A 22,362-nucleotide genomic window follows, 5' to 3' on the forward strand; every position below is an offset into this window, starting at 1 on the left:
AGCAGTGGATCCTGTATCTATTAAAATCTTTAACTGCTTCTTGATTTTTCGGTCTGTCCTGTTTAAATAAGGCATTCCCCTGTAGGGGTCTGGTCTAAAAAATGATCTTCGTTGATATTGTTTAATCTGGTTACTTTATTAGCTGGCTGATTTACTGTTCCATCTGGTTCCCTTTTCTGAGCTTGAGTTTGCTCTCTATTTTGATTAGTGCGATAGTAATTTGATCGATTATTATTTTGATAATAAATATTATTGTATCTTCCTCGATTATTATTTGCCTGCCAATTATTTTTCGGCTGCCGATTGTAACTACGTTTATTCTGGAGTTGAATCGATGGATCAACATCCATTAGCTCGACGGCTTGTTGCTTTTGATTGCTATTATGATTATCGTTTTGCCAAAAATTTCCCTTTTGTGGCCAATTGTAATTCTGGTTATTGCTCCAATTATTTCCCATTTTATTAGTATTATTGTTCTGTCGTTTTTGATCAAATCGTAAGTTATTTTCCTGGTATTTATTTTCATTTTTAAATCCATTAAACCTGTTTGCAAATTGAGCACGGAAATTGTTTGATTCTAATTCTTGGACCTTTGCCAAAGCATTGGGTAAATCTGGTGGATTTAATGAGAAAAGAGTTTCTGAGATAGATCCATTTAGCCCAGATATAAAAATTCGTAAAACATTGCTCCTTATTGTTTTGTTTGGTTCTTTGGCAATTACGCTGACCTTTCCGTATGTCATTATGGTTTTGTTTATTAGTAGAGTAATTTTTTTATTGACTTCATTATAGTATTCTGTAACTGTCATTCGTCCCTGCCTGAGGATACTTAGTTCTGACTCGAGAATATGTATTGGTCGTTTATCGCTATATATGAAGTCCAATCTAGATAAGATTGCTCTAAAGTTTAAAACGGTGCCATGATTGGTAAGAGCATCATGGGCAGCTCCCAAAATTTTATTTCGTAAAATTGTTAAGGCGATAAAATATTGTTCACTTTGAATTTTATAGAGACTCATTACAGTTTCTGCGGCTTCCCTCCAACCTACACATTGTGTTGGTTCCTCCGTGAATTTTGGTAAAGATTTTACCACTTCAAGTGTTGAATTATTATTTGTATTTTATAATCCTCCACAGTGTTTGCATCTGTGGCTAACTTTCCTTCTAAACCTTCTATTTTCCTGCTCATTTCATTTAATTGAACATTTATCAATCTATTTATTAATTTCACTATTAAGCCGCCTGCTGTAGCTATACTACCTGCAGAAAAATTTGGTGCTGAACCTCCGGTTGCCATTGTTAAATTTATTTCACCAAAGCTATTTATTAAGTCTTCCAGATTGTTTCTCGATATTTTTTAATAAATCGCGAATCTATCTTACTTTTAATCAATGTTTAAATCTTATATCATTTTTTCTTAAATTCCCTGATCTTAGATTATAATTCTTAATTGTTTTATTATTGAAAATTAATTTCTCACGAGACTGTCCAGATGGGGTCTTCCTTCTGTGAGGTAGTGGGTTGATCTTCCTTCCAGGATTCAGTAGAAATTAATGGCGATAGAATGCCCTTCCTTCCTTCTTTAATTTTTCTTGTTTAAGCGTGTTGTGATTTTTTTGTTGTTGTTGTTAGAGCTTCTTTGTTTAACTGTTTTAAATAATTTTTGCTTTATTTTGTGTTCTTGTGTTTTTTTTTTTGGTTTAAGATTTTGGTAAAATTCACCTTTAAATGGATTATTTCATTTTTTAATTTCCATTTAATTATTGTTAACGACCACTGTCACTTTGTTGAGTTGTTTGGTGGATTTTTTAATTTCTCCACTCGAAATGTTGAGTTGTTGGCCGCGCGAGCTCCGTTTATATTAAACTTATTTTTCATTAAACAATTCTTAGATCTTTTTATTTAACGCGGCCCCACGTTGGGCGCAAATTAAATTCGTCGTTTGTAGATGATTAAAAAAAAATTATTTTTTTATTTTTAAAACTCAGGTGATAAACCTTTATTCTTAAAACACAATTAATATAAGACACTTTTAAAACTTGTGAACCGATCGCGCTCTTAATTCTAAAAAATTATCCAATGAACCTCGGCCAGAAGCTTTCCTTTCCTTAAGCTTCCAGAACATTAATTTTTGTTTCAAATAAAAGCTTATGCTGAAACTGTCGCATATCGTTGTGAAATGAATTTATGCTGACCGATGCAATTTGATTGAAAATCGGAAAGCAATATGTTCTGAACTTAGAACGCAATACTGTGGGCTTCGAACGGAAAAGTTTGGGCTTTGAACGGAAGCATGTGTTTACTTTACGATTGGTTTATTTATCTTAGCAGGACGGTCAAGCGCGGCCCTCGTAGTAAATCGAAAAGGCAAAGGCAGAATCTTAAACAAAGGCAAAGGCAATGTCGCTGAAGGCAAGGGTAACATAGCCGAGATTGAATTCAAAAATTTGTTTATAAATTCCATAAGTGGAATCGTTTCACGGGTTGGATAACTTACAACATAAATCATCCCTTTCGACTATTAAATACCCGTTACTCACCTAAAGAGAGTGCGAGAGGGATGGAGATATGCTTAAAGCAACTCTGCTTTTTTCATTATCACTAGCCTATAAAGCCAACTAGCTTATAGCGCCAATAGCGGCTCAGTGGCGTATTAGTAAAAACAGCTGATTTCCTGCATGTGGTGTGCTTGCTCGATTGAATATCATAATATTGATTATTATTTGGTTCCAATTTTTATAATTTTTGGCATGTAGATGTGCATTGATGAAAAGTGAAGGTCGCTTGTCGTTAAAATTTTCAACAGACAACATTTTTACTGCAATTTAAAGTTTTCGCCAGTATTCAAGATTGCCGCCAGGAACTAAAATGGCCGAACAAACTTCAAACATGTTTCGTCCTTACAAAACTGAAAAGACGCGTTCGATAAAGTTTTCGGAGTAACTGTGGTCCTACTATTTTCTAATAAAGAATCCTTGTTGACTGGCGCATACCGAATATTCGGCCTTTCCGTTTTGGATCTCGGCCGTGTAAGGAGCGTTCCTTCCTGAACAAATTTTCTTCAGTAATTAAACCCAAGCTCTGTGATTTACCCAAATTTAATTAATTAATCAAATCCTCAGCCATTGTTAAGGGTTTCTGTTAACAGTAGGTTGCTGTTGGTTAAAGAAAGTAAGTTTCACTAGTATTTCGTTAAAAAACCCCGATTCTCATAAATATTGAGCTGTACAGATACATTTTTGGCAGTCGAGTAAACTTCTTCACGTGGCTTACGGCCCGACGCCTTATAAATGGCAATTTCTGCCCAGATTGTCGTCTGCATTTTCATCAGCCTTTCAACATACACCCTAAAACATCAATCTACAAATTTAATAAATTGAGTGAATGTAAAACGGTGGAAATGTCAAACCAGTGCACCCTTTGTCGCACCTACATAAAAGCAACAGTGCGCCTATTGTCGCACATACATACAAACAAAACGTGCACCACTTGTCACACAGACATACAAATAACAGTACGCCCCCTTCAGTTCAAAAAAAAAAGTTTCACTTGTGAATCACCTTGTGTATACGCCTACAGTTAACCTCAAAGTCATGTTACGTGGGCATATTAGTGCCCGAGTCCTGACAAGGACTTGGGCCGAGGGAGAGGCGTCCGATATTCTGGCACCATTTGCCGGCATAAGCTACGTCGTATTCGGGTCGTGGGATCTTGGTAAGCCTCTCTCCTCTCCAACATAACGAGAATAAATATTAAAAGTGCCTGGAAAATAATATTAGTTCATAAAGTTAGTCGGTCGTCAGTCCACACTGCCCCACAAGCTTAGCTGTCGCTTGATCGCATTACGATCGGGCTGTGTTTTGGCCATATTCCCTCCCCTTCACACATTCGTGTGCCAATGGATCGTCGCGGGCCGCGCAATACGATCCCCTATTGTCAAGGTTGTCCGTCAAAAGTTATGTCATTGTTCTTGACCTACTCCACTTTTCGCGTCAGCACACCCCCTTAATAAAGCTTTAGCACACCATGATTTCGAATACTTTTTCACATTACAAATTTATTGGATAATATTTAGGTCGGCGTGTGCCGGTGTTGAGTAACATAATTTTGGCTAATTCATATGGGGGTTACATTAATTTACAATTATTGTTTTGGCGGAGAGTATCGATTTGACCACCTGTGAAGGTGCACACATCAGCAAAAATGCTGACTATTCACGACTACAAACGTCGCTCAGAGGGCTCTTGCAATTGTCATACAATTACAAGGCTGATACTCGCCGCTGAAAAATTAACATTTAATTATTATGTATAAAAAAGGTATAAAAAGAAAAGTATATCTAAATGTATGAAACAATTATTACATGTGGATATTATATATTATTACATGTATTCCTAACAGATAAATTCTTTGTCTTAACTAGGAAAGTATTAATATTGCAAAAAAACAAATTCTTATCCAGACGGGAGAGAACAATGACCGTTGGAACGGTTGAGATAATGATAGCCTTTTGTGTCTTATTGCAGTGGACAAGTGGTGAAAAATCTAGACGGAAGGTCTCAATATATAAGTACTCTAATTCACTCACTGTTATTGGCAGTTCGGCTTTGGATAACAAGTATAAAATTCTTACGTTAAATTGTGGATCGGAGTCTATTGTTTTTGCTAAAGCTTCTGATGTAATCATGGCGCACGGATATATATATGTATGTATAAGAAAAAGGAACCGTGTTCCGACAAACTTACCCTCTCTTTAATCCTGGGCGATGAGATATCGACGCTCCGGATCCTGGGCTTTGGGAGATTTTAGAATTGGTTTATACATATATATACGTGCAAGACTTGATGGTGGCTTACAAAAACAAAACACAAAAATTACGTTACACAAAAAAAATAACACTATCGCTGTATAGATATGTATGTATGTATGCATTGTATGAGAGTTCCACTGAGGCACACGTCAGTTCCAATGCTCGGGCTGGGCTGGTCGGTGCAGCTCCAATTTCTTGTTCAGCGTATGTAATTGGGGATTCTGTTTACACTTGCATTCAGAAATGCATGTACTCGCAAATTGTTTTTGATTGTTTTGGCGATTCACTTTTTTGTTTATAATATTGGAGTGCAATTTATTTATTATTATTTGTATTGTTTCTATTGTCTTTTTGCTGCTTTTATTGTCTTTTTGGGGTTTCACTTCACGGTATCGGCTCGGCTTATGCTCCAATGTGGGTCACCACTTTCTCCAGGGCATGATGTTGGTCGCGGCGTCTCTGAACAGAGCGCTTGTACATCTTGACCACTTTAAGGATCACTATAACCAGTAGTAGTCCAACGATGAGCTTCATGGTTTTGTTGACATCTTGAATATCATCTTGGTGGTCAACGATCTCTACGGTGTTAATCACATTGGCGGTGCTGCCAGTCACCTTGGACGTTTTGCTACCCATCTTGGGGTCTTTAGGCCATTCACTTGGTTTACTAGTTATTTTCGTCCTTCGGAATTTTGCTGGTTGACTTCCTCCAGATTGTGGTCGATCGCAGGACCGGTTATCGGGACTTTCTCCTGGGTGAAGTAGATCCTAGGGAAACGTCAAGACATCCTTCTGGACACCAGCTTTCTTCCAGTCGTGGTCTGTGTCGATGGGAGTTGTACTTCTAGACCACCGTCAGGGAGAGATCAGAACAATTTCTGTCTCTTCTCCATTTGGCTGTGGTCTTTTATACCGGACTAGAGCTTTCGCTAGCCCCCCATATTGGATGAATTAACTAGGTGTTCCCACCTAGGGGTACTGTTTCTCCATTTCCCCTATTTTAGGAGTCAATGGCCGGCTGGTGCACTTTGCCACCTTACTGGAATATGGTTACGAGCAGGTCGATCGTGGTCGTTGTTCTGGCCACGCGACACCCATGAGTTGTCGAATTGTATTTGCTGTTTTTGCTTTTGTCAATCGCAGTGTGGTTAGTCATTACGGCCCCTACCCTCAACTAATGGCAGTTGTTTTGCCGGGGTTAATCTTGGTATGGGGGAGGGCGTACGTAACAGTCATTTCGCACGCGAATTTAAATAGGAATGTTATATTTACATATGCGAGCAAGTAGCACTATGGAAAGTATGTAACAGGCAGAAGGAAGCGTTTCCGACCCCATAAAGTATATATATTCTTGATCAGGATCACTAGCCGAGTCGATCTAGCCAAGTCCGTCTGTCCGTCTGTCGTCTGTCCGGATGAACGCTGAGATCTCGGAAACTATAGGAGCTACGAGATTTGGCGTGCAGATTTCTGAGCTTCTTACGCAGCGCAAGTTTATTTCAGCAGAGTGCCACGCCCACTCTAACGCCCACAAACCGCCCAAATCTGTGGCTCCTACAGTTTTGATGCTAGAATACAATTTTAAATGAAATGTATTGCGCTCGTCAATACCTATCGATTGACCCAAAAAAATAGTTTGCCACGCCCACTTTAACGCCCACAAACCGTCCACAAACTTTAAAAAATCATAAATATGAACGTTGATATCTCGGAAACCATCAATGATAGAGAATTTAATTCTCAGATTTAAATTCCGTAGCCTTGTACGCAGCGCAAATTTGTTACGCGGATATGCCACGCCCACTCTAACGTCCACAAACCGCCCAAACCTGTGGCGCCCACAATTTGTATGCTAGATAAAATATTTTAACTGAAATGTATTGGTCTCGTCAATACCTATCGATTGATCCGAAAAAAAATTTGCACCGCCCACTCTAACGCCCATAACGCTTAAATCTGTCTACTGCCGGTATGTGGTGCATTTCAATCTCGCTTTGATGCTTGCATATCTCCATTTCCCTTTGGTCCCTTTAGCAGAGTAACGGGTATCTGGTACTCGACTATAGCGTTCTTCCTTGTTTTATTGTTGGATTCTCTGGATGCGTTATAATTAATTTTAAAACTACGAAATTTAACTTAAAAATTATTGTGCTTAGACAAATTGTGATTAGGAAGCGCTGTTTATTGGTTTTACGGGGATGTAATTACTACGGCCATCCCGTTTACTAACACTGATTTAGCTGGCAAGTTTATTTGGCTGTGGTCGTGAGTGGCAGAAAGTCAAATTGTTGCCTTTTGCCTTTTAGCTTTGGCTGTGCTTCGTGTCCAATAGAGTAAATTCTTTTTCACTTTCGCTTGACTATTTTAAAATTTGCATTGACGTTGCAATCGTGAGTTTCAGGAATATGTTGTCTCTTGCCTTCTTCGGCTGAACTTCGTGTCCGCGTGTGATTGCTTAATTTGCTCAACAATCTATTCTTTGAAGGCGGCGAGCGGAATGTTGTATCTGGATACAGGATTGTGGACAAGTGATACACCTTCCGATCAATTAACTGCAAATTCCCTTTACCCTTTCTATTATTCAACATCTATATTATGAATATGGTCGTCGAAAAAGAATCTGGATGTAGGTTATGTGGACAAGTTCTACGCCTTCCGATCAACGGATAATGATTGAATTCCCATAACTTTTATTTTCTACATTTCATATCCTTTGTAATACCTATCTGATGTTTGACTCCTAACTTTTGAATTGATTGCATGGCTTCCAAACTTTAATGATTGATTAACTTTTTATATTCACATTTATATTACATTTCTTCCATTTGAAATATAAAATTATTTTTTGTAATTATATTTAGTATTTTGGTGTGAAATGACAGTAACGCGCACTGACGATATACATTGTCACAGTTCATAATTGAGTCTGGGTCTGACATTTTTATAGTTTTCATCAAAAGTGTATTGACAAACCAGGAAGGTGTGTGACTCACTTGACTGATATTTCATCAGATAGTACCGGTGCATCTACTTCAAAAGGAATAGCTAAAAATCGCATACCCCTAATATAAGTTTTGACCCGAGCTCAACTAAAGCTCCTAGAGGGTACAAGTCTGAACATGGCAAGTTCTGGGGACAACACAGCTCCAGTGCAGCAGGCAGAGCAGCTAGGCATGACTGAGTATGCTAACAAGGCTATAGCGGAAGCGATGGCTTCATCCATGTCAGAGCATTCAACCGTTTTAGCTAAGGATTTTTTAGGATCAAACTAATAAGATAACACAAGCTATCACTTCAGGACTTAACATCAATTCGAACAGTCCACAACATTCTTTTCAGTACCATAATAACTTTGATAATTCAGGCTTACCACCTGACAATAATTTTGAAGGTCGCGAGACTAGTGGTTCCGAAAATGGTCAAATCGCAAATTATGTTGTCGGAATTAAGACCTAACAAAATAACACAAACAATAGTTAATTGGGAACTAAAGTTTTTTGGATTTCCATTACCGTGTTGAGGCTGTTGCACTGCAAATGTTGAATGGTGACTTAGACTTACTAGCTGACTTTGCTAGTAATTTATTTGAGGGAACAGCAAGTGAGTGGTATTGGCGATACCATAATAAGGTTCGTTGTGTTAAATGGCAAGACCGGTTTTGTGCAAGCATCACATAAACCATCTACTAAATAGTCAGAATAAAGCCGTAAAATTTGATTTGGATAGATGATTACGTTTTCGAGTTATACAATTTAAAAAAAGTGGCATTGATTTTTTTAATAACTTTGATAATTCAGGTTTACCACCTGACAATAATTTTGAAGGTCGCGAGACTAGTGGTTCCGAAAATGGTCAAATCGCAAATTATGTTGTCGGAATTAAGACCTAACAAAATAACACAAACAATAGTTAATTGGGAATTAAAGTTTTCTGGATTTCCATTAACGTGTTGAGGCTGTTGCACTGCAAATGTTGAATGGTGACTTAGACTTACTAGCTGACTTTGCTAGTAATTTATTTGAGGGAACAGCAAGTGAGTGGTATTGGCGATACCATAATAAGGTTCGTTGTGTTAAATGGCAAGACCGGTTTTGTGCAAGCATCACATAAACCATCTACTAATTAGTCAGAATAAAGCCGTCAAATTTGGTTTGGATAGATGATTACGTTTTTGAGTTATACAATTAAAAAAAAGTGGCATTGATTTTTTTAATGTATATGTAGATAAGGGCTTGTTTGACTACGATCCACAATAACCATGTGCGATTTGTTCCTCATTGGAACAGCAGTCACCAAGGTTGTAAAGTCGGAGAAACCGTAGCTCTTGCTGACACCGGCTGAACCCACGTATCGGCTAACGATTTTAGAGGCGTATTTCAAGCCACTTATATGGCCATTAAATCAAAAAGTACCGGGCCCAACTGGAAGATCTATATATAGCTGTAAAGGTGACCATAAGGATCAGCTTGGAAACGACGTGCACAATTCTACGGCTCTCATTCAGGACACGCTACCTAGGCCTGGGTTAAACTCGTCTCTTACATTGCCGACACTCGCGCTCTCGATCCTTTGCAGCGAATATTCAGAGTACCGGAACTTTACACTACATTCAAGCAAGTGCAGCCGGCAATCGTATTCCTTATTAACATTTCGCCACAATACAACACGCCAATTGTAACCTTTCAAATTCGAGAACAGTTATGCAGTTAAAGCACGGCAGCGTTGTAAAACTCATTCAGAACACGATAGCTATGGATTGAATCCCTAACGGATAGGCCCAACATGGCCTACAATACCTCCAGCAGAACCGCAAGCTCCAAGCATGGGGCTCCGCTTTGCGTGTTCCACGCAAACGTGTCCTATATGTTCTGGCAAGGATCATCGGATTTTCAGGTGTTTGCGACTCTATAACAATATTCCGACTCAACGATTCGGGCCAGGTATATACCCAGCCGGCCAAGTCCAATTCCGGACCAAGTCGCTACAGCCGGAACTCTCGCACACTTGGATACCCAGCATGACCAAATCATTTTGGCTTCAGCCATAATTCTGGTACAGGACTCTGTGGGTAAGTGCGTACCAAAACGTGCCCTACTGGACTCGTGCCTTCAAGTCAATTAACTCTCCGAAGATTTCGCTCAACAACTTCGATTGCCCCGGAGCAAGGCACACATTGGCGATTCTTTTAATCACATCTAGAATCTTACTTCGACCGTTGTCAAGTCGCGATTTGGTGATGCAAGATTTCCCATCGAATGCTGTATAACCTCTAGAATCGCCTATGTAATGGATACTGACAAAATATGCTCCGCTGGATAAGAAGAGTTTTTATCAGTCACTTTATATCGACCTGTTTCTGGGTTCGGAAACTTTCTTCGCCGCTTTGTCCGTTATTCATATTCAAGTTTGGATGGGTAGTATCAGGGCGCATAGGCAATCAATGTTTTGCCACCGACGTCTACAGTTTCCTTTTGTCAGAGGATTTGGTCAACCTCAAGTTGGAACGTTTATGGCGCATAGCAGAAATTTCCACAATGGCATCAACACTTACTCAAGCGCAATTTTAATGCGAGTCACTGATTAAAAAAAATCACATGCAGTGCAGTTCCGGAACGGATCACAAAGCGAACCATTCTTTCATTGGCCTCAACCCTCTTCCATCCGCCGGGACCCATCTCACTTATCATACTAGTGTCGAAAATCCATATACATGGATTTTGGCTCCTTAAACTTCAATGGGACGAATCAGTCCCAATGACACTCCAAGAAACTTGGTTGATGTTTGTGTTGTCGCTTTGGACTCTCTTCTTATCCAACGTTTTTTTTCTGTAGACCCACACAGAAGAGCCACAACTTCATGGTGACATGGATGCTGCATAACGCTGCAGGCGTTCCGATGGCCACATGGAAATTCATTTAATCACCTCAAAGTGGCATGTGGCACCAACGAAGAAAAACACGTTGCTCTGCGGAGCTCATCTTAGGCTCTACTGTACTTGCAGAAAAAATCTGTATTCCTCCAACACACGAGCGATATGTTTCTGTTGACAGATTAACATTAACATATTTCTACTATTTCTGCGTTCGTCGACAATCGGGTATCCGACATCCAAGAATTCAGCCCCTTTTGCCACTGGAGATTCGTTCCAACATGGTAAAACCCAGTAGTAACTTCATAAAAACAAAAATCGGCGTTCCCTGCATCAACATAGCCTTTCAGAAATCATGGAGCTTACAACAGCGATATTTCATCGAGGGAATAACTTCACGAGAGTTTACGTTTTGTAACTAGCTATCCCAAGACTCCCTTCAGTCGTTTGCGGGTCAGGAAAACGGTTCTTCTTCATCGAACAGAATCATTATAATACTTAATTCCTTACAAAAAGTTTAGTCGTCACATTAAAATGTGATACGAGGTAATTCGTTTCATTACCTATTAAAGAATCTTACATTCGGTTATTCCTGACTACTCATCCGTCCCAGATGACCTAGCTTCTTCAGTTTCCTTGACAAAGCTCCACAGCTTTATGATCACAGCTGTTTGTGGTGCAATATGGAGCTTCTACTGCAGCTGTTCCAAACATCGTATCTGCCGTTTCTTTTTCGCTTGCAAGTTCCTTTCCAGCATTGAACAGCTCAATTGGTGATTTCTTAGTCGAAACGTGTACATGGGGGTTCACAACTCTCTGCACTTCTGACACTGCGTTAGATTGGATTGTTCGATTGTTCAACCTCTTTATTTGTCCGTTCCCATATTGAACTCCAATGTGCTCCCACGTGTTCTATGCCTTCTTCTGTCATGTACTCCGAAATAAGTTCGGCGTAAAAGCGGAGCCGCTGTCAGATACCAAACGAACTGGGTCGCCCACAGCTTCGCCTGTGGAAATCTCATGTCCTTATCTATTCCACAGTAAATTAACTTTATCAGACTCTATTCTTATAATTTCAAAAGGTTTAAAATTTCCTTAAGACTTTTTAAAAATATTTTATGGGATTTTTATTTTGGTCTAAGAACAATTAAAGAGTATCTTAACACCCTGGGTTAGATTTATTCAGCACATTTTCTTTGTTTTATTAAATGCCTGTTAAAATTGTTTAATTAATGTATTTATACAAAAAGAAAGTAATACCAGTGTTGTAAAAGGATTGAAAACAAAAATAACATTCCGATGGTGTTTTGAGTGCGTTATTTCCTACACCGTATACTAATGTCATACTAAACTAAACTTTAGGATTCTTAACCTTAAAGAACAAAAATAGCAATTTTAGAGAATACTTTTTCTTAAAAGTGCTACCAAAATCACTCCCTCTTTTAAGTACTACTGTAGGCAAAAAATTATGTGAATTAGTATGTAAAATAAGAAATCTATACTTGAATTCATTTATTTATTCATATACTAACGCTACAAGTAAAGACTTATATTTATTGCGTTAGTCACATCAGGTTGAGTAAATAATGTTTAAATAAAATAAATAATTTATATGTACTTCTTAATAACTAACAAAGTTGTTTTTACAATTTGAGTATAAGTTTAAGTATAAGATTAAGATTGAACTATCTTAAGCATGCATAAATTCTTTGATTTTAGAGATAAACTAAGACGCGCTTCTGATGGTTTTAAGAGCATGAGGTAGATTGTTCCATAGGCGAATAGCATTAATAAAGAATTGCCTTTTCGAGCATAAGGTTTTATATCTAGGGATAATAAAGTTTTGGGTTCTGCAGTATGCATTTATTGAATATCTACTGTACCAAGAGTACTTAGAGTGAACACAAGGTAAAACTTTGTTGCAGTGTTTACATAAAGAAAGTCCCGGTCATAAACCTAAGTGGCCGAAACATGAGTCGATCGGTGCGCTCACAGAATGTGCAAGTGTCAGCATTCTGTTGCACGCGCAGACCGCTTAACCGAACTCAAGTATATGCATATCCCCTAGCGCTCTGTCTTAAGAGAGCATAATTATATACATATAATATATAAGATATACATAGCTGTCGCTCTGCTTTTGAACTGTGGGCAGCGCAGCTACGAGGCTTAGGCTTACTTAGAACAACAACAACATCAACTCAGCAAAGCAATATCAATCACAACAACAACATCAACTCAGCAATGCAATATAAATCACAACAACAAAAGTGATGAAAAATGTTATAAGTCTGTGCTATGACCAGCAGTCTACAAGTACGAGTGGCAGTCCGTCAGTTGTACCAACGCTGGTATAAAACACAAAAAATTCAACAAGTGTGAGAGGCAATCCGTCCCTTACGCCAACACGGGAAACCGACAGATAGGAAAAGAAAAAACCAAAAGTTTAAGTGAGTAGAGTGCGAGTAATGGGCAAGCGCGGAGGCGAGAAAAACAAAATCAATAAAAGAATAGCTCACATTAAGTGGCTATTATACACAAATACGCCACCCACATGGTCAACAGCAGAAAAATTAGGACACTCAGCGACTTTCAGCTACGAAGGAGCGTCAGCGTAGCCAAGCCGGCGACGACCAGCTGACGCGGAAGACACCCGGAGCAGCAATCAACATATTTATAATATACATATATTTAATACAAATTGGTAGGTAGAAATAACTGTAAACATAATGCAAAGTAATGCAATAAGAAATTTTTATGAGGATACAACAAATAGTAATAATTATAATTTAAATATATATACACCCAAAAAGGCAATACCTACGTGAAGTCAGTGGACTCCACTGCAAATGTCATTAATAAAGTAGAGTCAAATAATAATGACTTAGAATTAATACACACACTGTTGATAATAATTGTTGTTATAATGTGCGCAAATTGTTTTATAAACTGTGTAAGTTACTTAACAAACGTTCAAAAAAGAAATATATGAGCCAGGCAAGTTATCTAAGTAAAATTAAATTATTTAAAAAAAACACAAGCAACATTGATTAAAAAAAATAATCCTGTAATAATCCTGTTTGTGGGCGTTAGAGTGGGCGTGGCAAACTTTTTTTAAATCAATCGATAGGTATTGACGAGACCAATACATTTCAGTTAAAATTTTTTATCTAGCATGAAAATTGTGGGCGCCACAGATTTGGGCGGTTTGTGGGCGTTAGAGTGGGCGTGGCATATTCGCGTAACAAACTTGCGCTGCGCTCAAGCCTACGGAATCTAAATCTGAAATCCCGTTTCTCTATCTTTGATATTTTCCGAGACTTCCGCGTTCATATTTACGATTTTTTGAAGTTTGTGAGCGGTTTTTGGGCGTTAAAGTGGGCGTGGCACTCTTCTGAAACAAACTTGCGCTGCGCAGGAATCTCAGGAATCTGCATGCCTAATCTCAGTATTGTAGCTCTTTTAGTTTCCGAGATCTCAGCGTTCATACGGACAGACGGACAGACGGACAGACGGACAGACGGACATGGCTAGATCGACTCGGCTAGTGATCCTGATCAAGAATATATATAAGTAAACACGGTCGCCCAGCAACAAGAAAGTTCCCAGGCTAATTCCGCATAACCAGACGGGAATAATGCAAGGCCAGCGTCACCTGCGGAGATTGCACAACGACGGTGCTACGGTCAGCACAATCAGCATGCACTGCGACGGAAGCAGCGGTTGCCCAACCCAATGCACGAGTCGCCGGGTCAGCAGTTTCAGAGCATAGGGCTAGCTTACATTTTAAGAATTTGTGTACTTATGAGTTAGTTGAATTTTGGAAATAAATCGAGACGGTCATCGCCGCGCGAAACCAAACTCGTCTCAAATAATTAATTGGCACCCAACGCGTTCGTAAGACCCTCGATCCGTCGTTTAGCTAAAAAAATTTAAAACGCGTTCGTAAGACCCTCGAACAGTTATAAAATAAAATTTGTTATAAATAAATAAAAACAGTACCAACAAACCCTGAACCAACAGCAGCGGCAGCATTAATAACATAACATAATTAAATACGCCAGGAAGAAGGAAGAAGAAAGCTACAACAAGAAGCACAAGCAGCAACAACATTTAAATTTAAAAAAATTTTTTTTATGATAATGTAAGTAGAATGTTCATTGATATTTTTTCCCTTATCTGGCCCAAATAAAAAGTGATTCAAAGATTTAAAAATAAATCAAAAATTTTCATAACTTATTCCAAGAGTCTCTGACAAAAAAAAAGGGGCAAGTTCAGACAAAATTTTGAAAAATTTTCGAGAAAAAATTAAATACAAAAGGAACAATAAGTCTTTGTTCTTTGTATTAAAACATATGAGTGATAGTGAAATAGAAGATTTGTTAAACGAATTCCGAAAACTCAGAAGCGCGGAAGGTTGTCTGGAAAAACCAAAAAATTCAAATATGGCAATGACTAACGAGCAGTTAAAAGCCATTGTAGAAGGCGCAGTTGCAAGTGCCCTCGCCTTGCAGGAAAGAAGTTTTGAACAAAAGTTACTAGACGTTCAGAAGCGCTTAGGTGGTGTAAATATCAGCACACCAGACGTAGAAACATATAGGGATGCTGAAATCAGAATATTTGTTTCGTGTAGTGAGACCTTAGATATTATGAAGTCCTTGCCGGACTTTGAGGGAAAAAATGAAACGTACGTCTCATGGAGAAAAGCGGCGCACACAGCATATAAAGTGTACGAAAAATACGACGGTAGTTCCAAACACTACCAGGCATTAGGGATATTAAGAAATAAAATAAAAGGTTCAGCCGATATGGTTCTTTCGTATTTCGACACACCTCTTAACTTTAAAGCCATAATAAACCGACTAGATTTTACATACGCTGACAAACGACCGGTATACTTAGTAGAACAGGAGATGTCAACGCTTCGCCAAGGAAACATGACTCTCTTGCAATACTACGACGAAGTGGAGAAAAAGCTGACTCTGTTAATAAACAAGACAATTATGACCTACTACAATACCGTAGCAGCGTCAATGAACGAAAAATATAGAGCAGATGCGCTTCGCGTATTTATTTCGGGAACAAAAAAATCCCTAAGCGATGTTCTTTTTTCGGCTAGACCATCCGATCTTCCTTCCGCTCTAGCCTTAGCACAAGAAGTAGAGGCTAATCACGAGCGATATATGTTCGCAAGTAGTTTTGCCCGTTGCACGGAGGAAAAACTCCAAAGGTCCGAACAGAGACAACAGGACAGAGAAAGAAATACAATAACAGACTCTAGACCTAACCTGGAGGGTAAAAATCCCCATTTTAATAAAAAGCAAGACAGCCACTCAGACAGGATCCAGTCCAGCCAATGGACGTCGATAGTTTATCTCGTTTTAGACAACCAACTAAAAATCAACAAAGTAATCCGTTTCATAGACAAACCCAAAACAATCAGTGGCAGACCAATCAACAAAATAATCAACCCAACGCTTTCAGTAACCATGGACTGGCGCATAAAAGACCCAATAATAGTAGCGCGAGGTACACGGGACCAAAACATCAAAGAATAAACCATTTGGCGTTAAACAATGACCAACCTATCGAAATCAATGACGAATACCCTACAGTAGCCGAAGAGGAAGTAGAAGACATAGATGATGACCTCGTAGATTATGACGAAATTAATTTTTTAGGCATGACTCCCTGCTCCCGTTCATAGAGAGGGATATCGCAGGGAGAAAAATCAAACTTTTGATAGACACGGGGGCTTCCAAAAATTTTTTTAAACCTATGAAAGAATTAAAAAACTTTATTTTCGTAAATAAGCCATTTTCTGTAAAATGAATCCATGGGTACAACACTGTAAACAAAAAATGCATCTTAAACCTATTTAACACAACTACAAGATTCTTCTTATTACCGAACTTAACAACGTTTGACGGAATAATCGGACTGGACTTGTTAAAAAAAACCGACGTCGTACTTGACCTAAAATACAGAAAGTTAATAACTAACAGCAATTCGGAAGAAATTAAGTTTTTGAAATGTGAAAACGTTAATTTTACAAAAGTTAATGACATCGAGGTACCCCACGAAATTATGGAAAAATTCCAGTCAATGTTAGAAAACCGCACGGGTGTATTTGCAGAGCCGAATGAGGCGCTGCCTTACAACACTAATATCATCGGTACTATCCGGACGGAGAATGAAGACCCAATATATTCAAAATTGTACCCATACCCGATGGGTGTGTCCGACTTTGTAAATACAGAAACACAGGCTATGTTACGGGACGGCATAATTCGACCATCTCGGTCTCCATATAACAACTCGGTTTGGGTTGTAGATAAGAAAGGGACTGATGAACAGGGAAACACAAAAAAACGCCTTGTAATAGACTTTAGAAAACTTACTTTAAAGACAGTAGACGACAAATATCCTATTCCGAATGTAGTTTTCATCTTGGCCAATTTGGGCAAGGCAAACTACTTTACCACTTTGGATTTGAAGTCTGGTTTTCACCAGATATTACTCGCCGAAAGTGACAGGGGGGAAAACGGCCTTCTCAGTAGGAAATGCGAAATACGAATTCTGTAGACTTCCCTTTGGATTGAAGAATGCACCCAGCATTTTTCAGAGACCCATCGACGATGTGCTCAGAGAACAAATAGGGAAATCATGCTATGTCTACGTCGATGACGTAATTATTTTTTCAGAAAATATGCATGAACAAGTGAAACACATAGCATGGGTCTTGGACAAGCTATATGAGGCCAATATGAGGGTTGCGCGTGAGAAATCAAATTTTTTTAAAGAAAGCGTAGAGTATTTAGGTTTCGTAGTTTTACGAGGAGGTATAAGAACATGCCCAAACAAAGTAGATGCAATTCGTAACTACGAGCAACCAACCACACTATTCAATGTTAGATCATTCCTTGGACTAGCAAGTTACTATAGGTGTTTTATTAAAGACTTCGCGTCTATTGCAAAACCTATAAGTGACATCCTAAAAGGTGATAACGGCAAAGTGGGTGCTGGACAATCAAAGAAAATACCAATTAACTTTGATGAGAATCAGCGCCAGGCTTTCGAGAAGCTTAAGAATGTTCTCGCATCTGAAAATGTAATGTTATTGTACCCAAATTACAAAAGAGCGTTCGACTTAACGACAGATGCTTCGTCTTTCGGTTTGGGAGCAGTCCTATCACAGGACGGAAAACCCATAACCATGATATCACGAACTTTAAAAGACAGGGAACTAAACTTTGCAACGAATGAAAGGGAGTTCCTAGCAATTGTATGGGCCCTAAAGAGCCTCAGGAACTACCTATATGGCGTGAAAAATTTGAACATTTTTACTGACCATCAACCACTTACTTTTGCCGTCTCGGATCGCAATCCAAACGCCAAAATTAAGCGGTGGAAAGCTTTTATTGACGAGCATAACGCCCAAATTTTTTAAAAGCCAGGAAAAGAGAATTACGTCGCTGACGCGCTGTCCCGACAGCACATCCACTCACTGGAAGAGGATGCGCAGTCAGATATTGCCACAATACATAGCGAGTTATCACTCACCTACACTATCGAAAAAACAGACAAGCCGGTCAACTGCTTTCGGAACCAAATAATAATAAAGGAAAGCGGAACTGCTTCAGTTAGAACGGTTATGTTCGGTGAAAAGACTCGACATCTCTTGTATTTCTCGGATAGAGAAACACTTATACAGAGAGTATGCGATGTGGTCAAGAAAGACGTAGTCAATGCAAATTTATGCGAACTTCCAGTACTGGCATTTATTCAGCATAAATTAGTAGAAACATTACCGACAACCATATTCCGTTACACGAACCGCATGGTGACTGACATCTTAGACAAAAATGAACAAAAAGAAATTACGGTGTCAGAACATAACAGGGCTCATAGAGCCGCTCAGGAAAACGTAAAGCAGATTATGCAAGACTATTTTTTCCCCAAAATGACTCATATGGCAAATGAGGTCGTCGTTAATTGTAAAACCTGCCAAAAGGCAAAATATGATCGACACCATCAGAAACAGATTCTCGGAGAAACACCGATTCCCTCATATACTGGCGAATTATTACATATTGACATATTTTCTACAGATAAAAAATACTTTCTTACTTGTGTAGACAAATTATCAAAATTTTCAATTGTCCAACCAATCGCTTCCAGAATCATTGCAGACGTACAAACCGCGATTTTACAGCTTATTAATTTCTATCGACGAACAAAAACAATATATTGCGACAATGAGCCTTCTATTAAATCCGAAACAATTAAGACCCTTCTTAGTAACCAGTTTAACATACAAATTGTTAATGCACCGCCACATCATAGTACGTCAAACGGACAAGTGGAAAGATTCCACAGTACACTGGCAGAAATTGCACGGTGCTTAAAAATCGAAAGAGGAATTAAAGACACGGTTGAACTAATACTTCTCGCGACTATACAATATAATAAAACCATTCACTCAGTAACAAATAAACGACCCATCGACGTAATACACTCGTCGACCATAGAGCTTAACACAGAAATCAGGGATAAAGTTTTAAATGCACAAAATATTCAACTAGAAAGATTAAATAAACCAAGACAAGACAGAAATTTTCAGGTAGGAGACAGGGTCCTTGTAAAATCAAACAAGAGATTGGGGAACAAACTCTCAAATTTATATTCTGAAGAAATTATAGAAGCAGACTTGGGGACCACAGTCTTAATAAAAGGGAGGGTGGTCCATAAGGATAACTTGAGGTAAATTAAATAAATCTTATTTTCCTTTTTTTTCTCCAACACACTAGGTTTTGGACAATAGTACTTCTCGCCGTATCCATAACAGCAAAAATTACCGACTACACGACTTCAAATTACATACCAATCATGGACGGGGATGTAACTATTTGGAAATACTTCCAATACCTTAAGCACTCAAGTAACCTAACCCTGTTCTCGGAATTAGTAAAGGAAACAGAAGAAATGAGAAACCATTTCCCTCAGTCACATATGAGACAAATATTAGATTCAGATTTACGACACATTAGGACTCTCATAGGTACAGTAAATATTCATCATAGACACGCAAGAAGCATTAATTTATTAGGTACTGCATAAAAAATTATAGCCGGTACTCCAGATTTCGATGACTTCGTGAACATAAAATTTACACAGAAAGAACTCATAGAATCAGAAAACAGGCAAATAAATATTAACACAAAGACCCAAGAACAAATAAACAGCATAACAAGCGCGGTAAACATTTTGGTAAAAAATGCAAAAACAAAACAGATAAATACAGAAAATTTATATGAAAATTTGCTAAACCCTAAACCATACATAGCATGTACAAAAATAATCTTGCACCCCGTTGAGCACAACGGCACTATTCTTAATTTTGCTGAAGGCGATACTATAGCTGACTGCGGTAACAAAATTATGCCGATTGGAAACTGCACCGCTGCCCTTACAACAACATTCTGCAGAGAAATGCCCTACACAACATGCGCACAACAACTCCACTCAGGGGGCAACGCACACTGTTCGACTCGCACGAGCCACCTCGAGCCGCTAACAATCATCGATGACGGCGTTATTATTCTCAACGACGGAACAGCTACGATCAACGGACAACTGGTAACTAGAACATTTCTCGTTACATTCGACGAAGAAGCAAAAGTAAACAATACCATATACCGCAACCTAAAGAGCTACGTAAAGAAATACCCAGCGCCAGCCGCATCAACGGTCATTAACATTACGGGTCACCAAGAATTATTGAGCTTACCATACTTGCAAAAATTAAATATGGAAAACTTACAATACATTGGTGATATGGAAAAGGGACTGGTAAAAAAGCCGATAGTATCTGGATTGGCCGCGATCGCCTTTTTGGCCATATGCTTTACTATTTCCAAGCTCTATCAGAGACGTCAGCGGGTCCGTCGCCAGCATGACCTTCAAGTTATTATTGACGGTTTCAAAAAGTCCGAGGACGTCCTTCATCTAAGTGAGGGAGGAGTTAACACGGTCGCCCAGCAACAAGAAAGTTCCCAGGCTAATTCCGCATAACCAGACGAGTAGTAGATTAATACGGGTGCTGGCTCACTAGGTAATAAATCATGTCAAAAAAGGGGGCGGGGGTGACCCTAATTAGTCACGCATGGTTGCACACAGGTGTTCTAATGACCTAATTAGCATAATTAAGTCAAAAAGGGGGGTGTTGCTGACCCTAGTTAGATGAGCATGGTTGCACACAGGTCACTTAATGAGGTTAGAAAGTGGTGTGTAGGAGTGTGAGAGAGGGGTGTTTTGATATGTCTTGTTTTGTCTTGTCTTTTTCTCACGCTAAAGATGCGTGTGTGATAGGAGGTGTTTTGTCATGCGTAGGATTTTGTGGAGTGCAATGGTTGCACACAGGTCACTATGTTGCTTCTAACTTGGGTTAGAACGCGTTATGCGTGGGCGTTTTGTTGAGTCAATTAGGGTTGTAGGTGACACCTGGCTACGGTCTTGTGGTCAAAAGGTGTTGGTTTGAGGGATATTAGACCGCATACTTTTGTGGTGTGAAACAAGCGTGAGTTCGGTAACCTCCCCCTCTTTAGCGAGCATTAGATGGGAAAGTGAGCGTGGGAGTGTAAGAGGGGTGTTGGTGCTTGTTGGTTTCTAACAAAAACGTTGTTTTGTTATGCGTGGGCGTTTTGTTGATTCAATTAGGGTTGTAGGTGACACCTGTTAGTGTAACCTGCCTACGGTCTTGTGGTCAAAATGGTGACTGTGGTGGTGGTTCCTAACAGAACAAAACCAAATGAGATCGTTTATTTAGTCAAATACGTTTTTCTTTAATCATATTAGAAAATTTTTTCTCACGCGCTTATAGAAAGAGAAAACGGTTACCTTCTAAGTTTTCAAAAATGTATGTGTTAAGGAGAAATGTGGAAAGTAGTTCAGTTTTAGAAAACTATTCGTTTTACAAGGGGTGTTTTGTCATGCGTATGAATTTGTAAAACTATATTTAGGCGGAGGAGGAGGAGGAAGGGAAGTTGTTTTGTTATGCGTGGGCGTTTTGTTGATTCAATTAGGGTTGTAGGTGACACCTGGCTACGGTCTTGTGGTCAAAAGGTGTTGGTTTGAGGGATATTAGACCGCATACTTTTGTGGTGTGAAACAAGCGTGAGTTCGGTAACCTCTCCCATCTTTAGCGAGCATTAGATGGGAAAGTAAGCGTAGGAGTGTAAGAGGGATGTTGGTGGTGGCGGTGCTTGTGGTGGTGGTTCCTAACAGAAAATACACAAAAACAAATGAGATCGTTTGTTTTGTCAAATACGTTTTTATTTCTATATATTCGTCTTAAATTAGTTTACATTGAGTCTTTTAAATAAATGAATGTATCTTTCCATCAATTTTAAGGCGTCTTCTTCTCTCTTTTCAACATGGCTTCTACATCTTTAAAAAATGTATGAAATTATTTCAATTTCGTAGCATGTTCCTTGAAGATCTCACTTCCATGCTCCCTTAAGAACTCTTCAATTTTTGAGGAAATCATTTTTTCTTTCAACGTAATAGTCTGAATGTTTATCTTAAACTAAAGTTTGGTAGAGATAACTCGTTGTATTATACTTAGAAAACAGATGTTAAAAAATGCAACAGCTGATGATAGACCCACCCTCGAAAACAAATTC

Source organism: Drosophila subpulchrella, unplaced genomic scaffold, assembly GCF_014743375.2.
Source record: "Drosophila subpulchrella strain 33 F10 #4 breed RU33 unplaced genomic scaffold, RU_Dsub_v1.1 Primary Assembly Seq36, whole genome shotgun sequence".
NCBI lineage: Eukaryota > Metazoa > Arthropoda > Insecta > Diptera > Drosophilidae > Drosophila > Drosophila subpulchrella.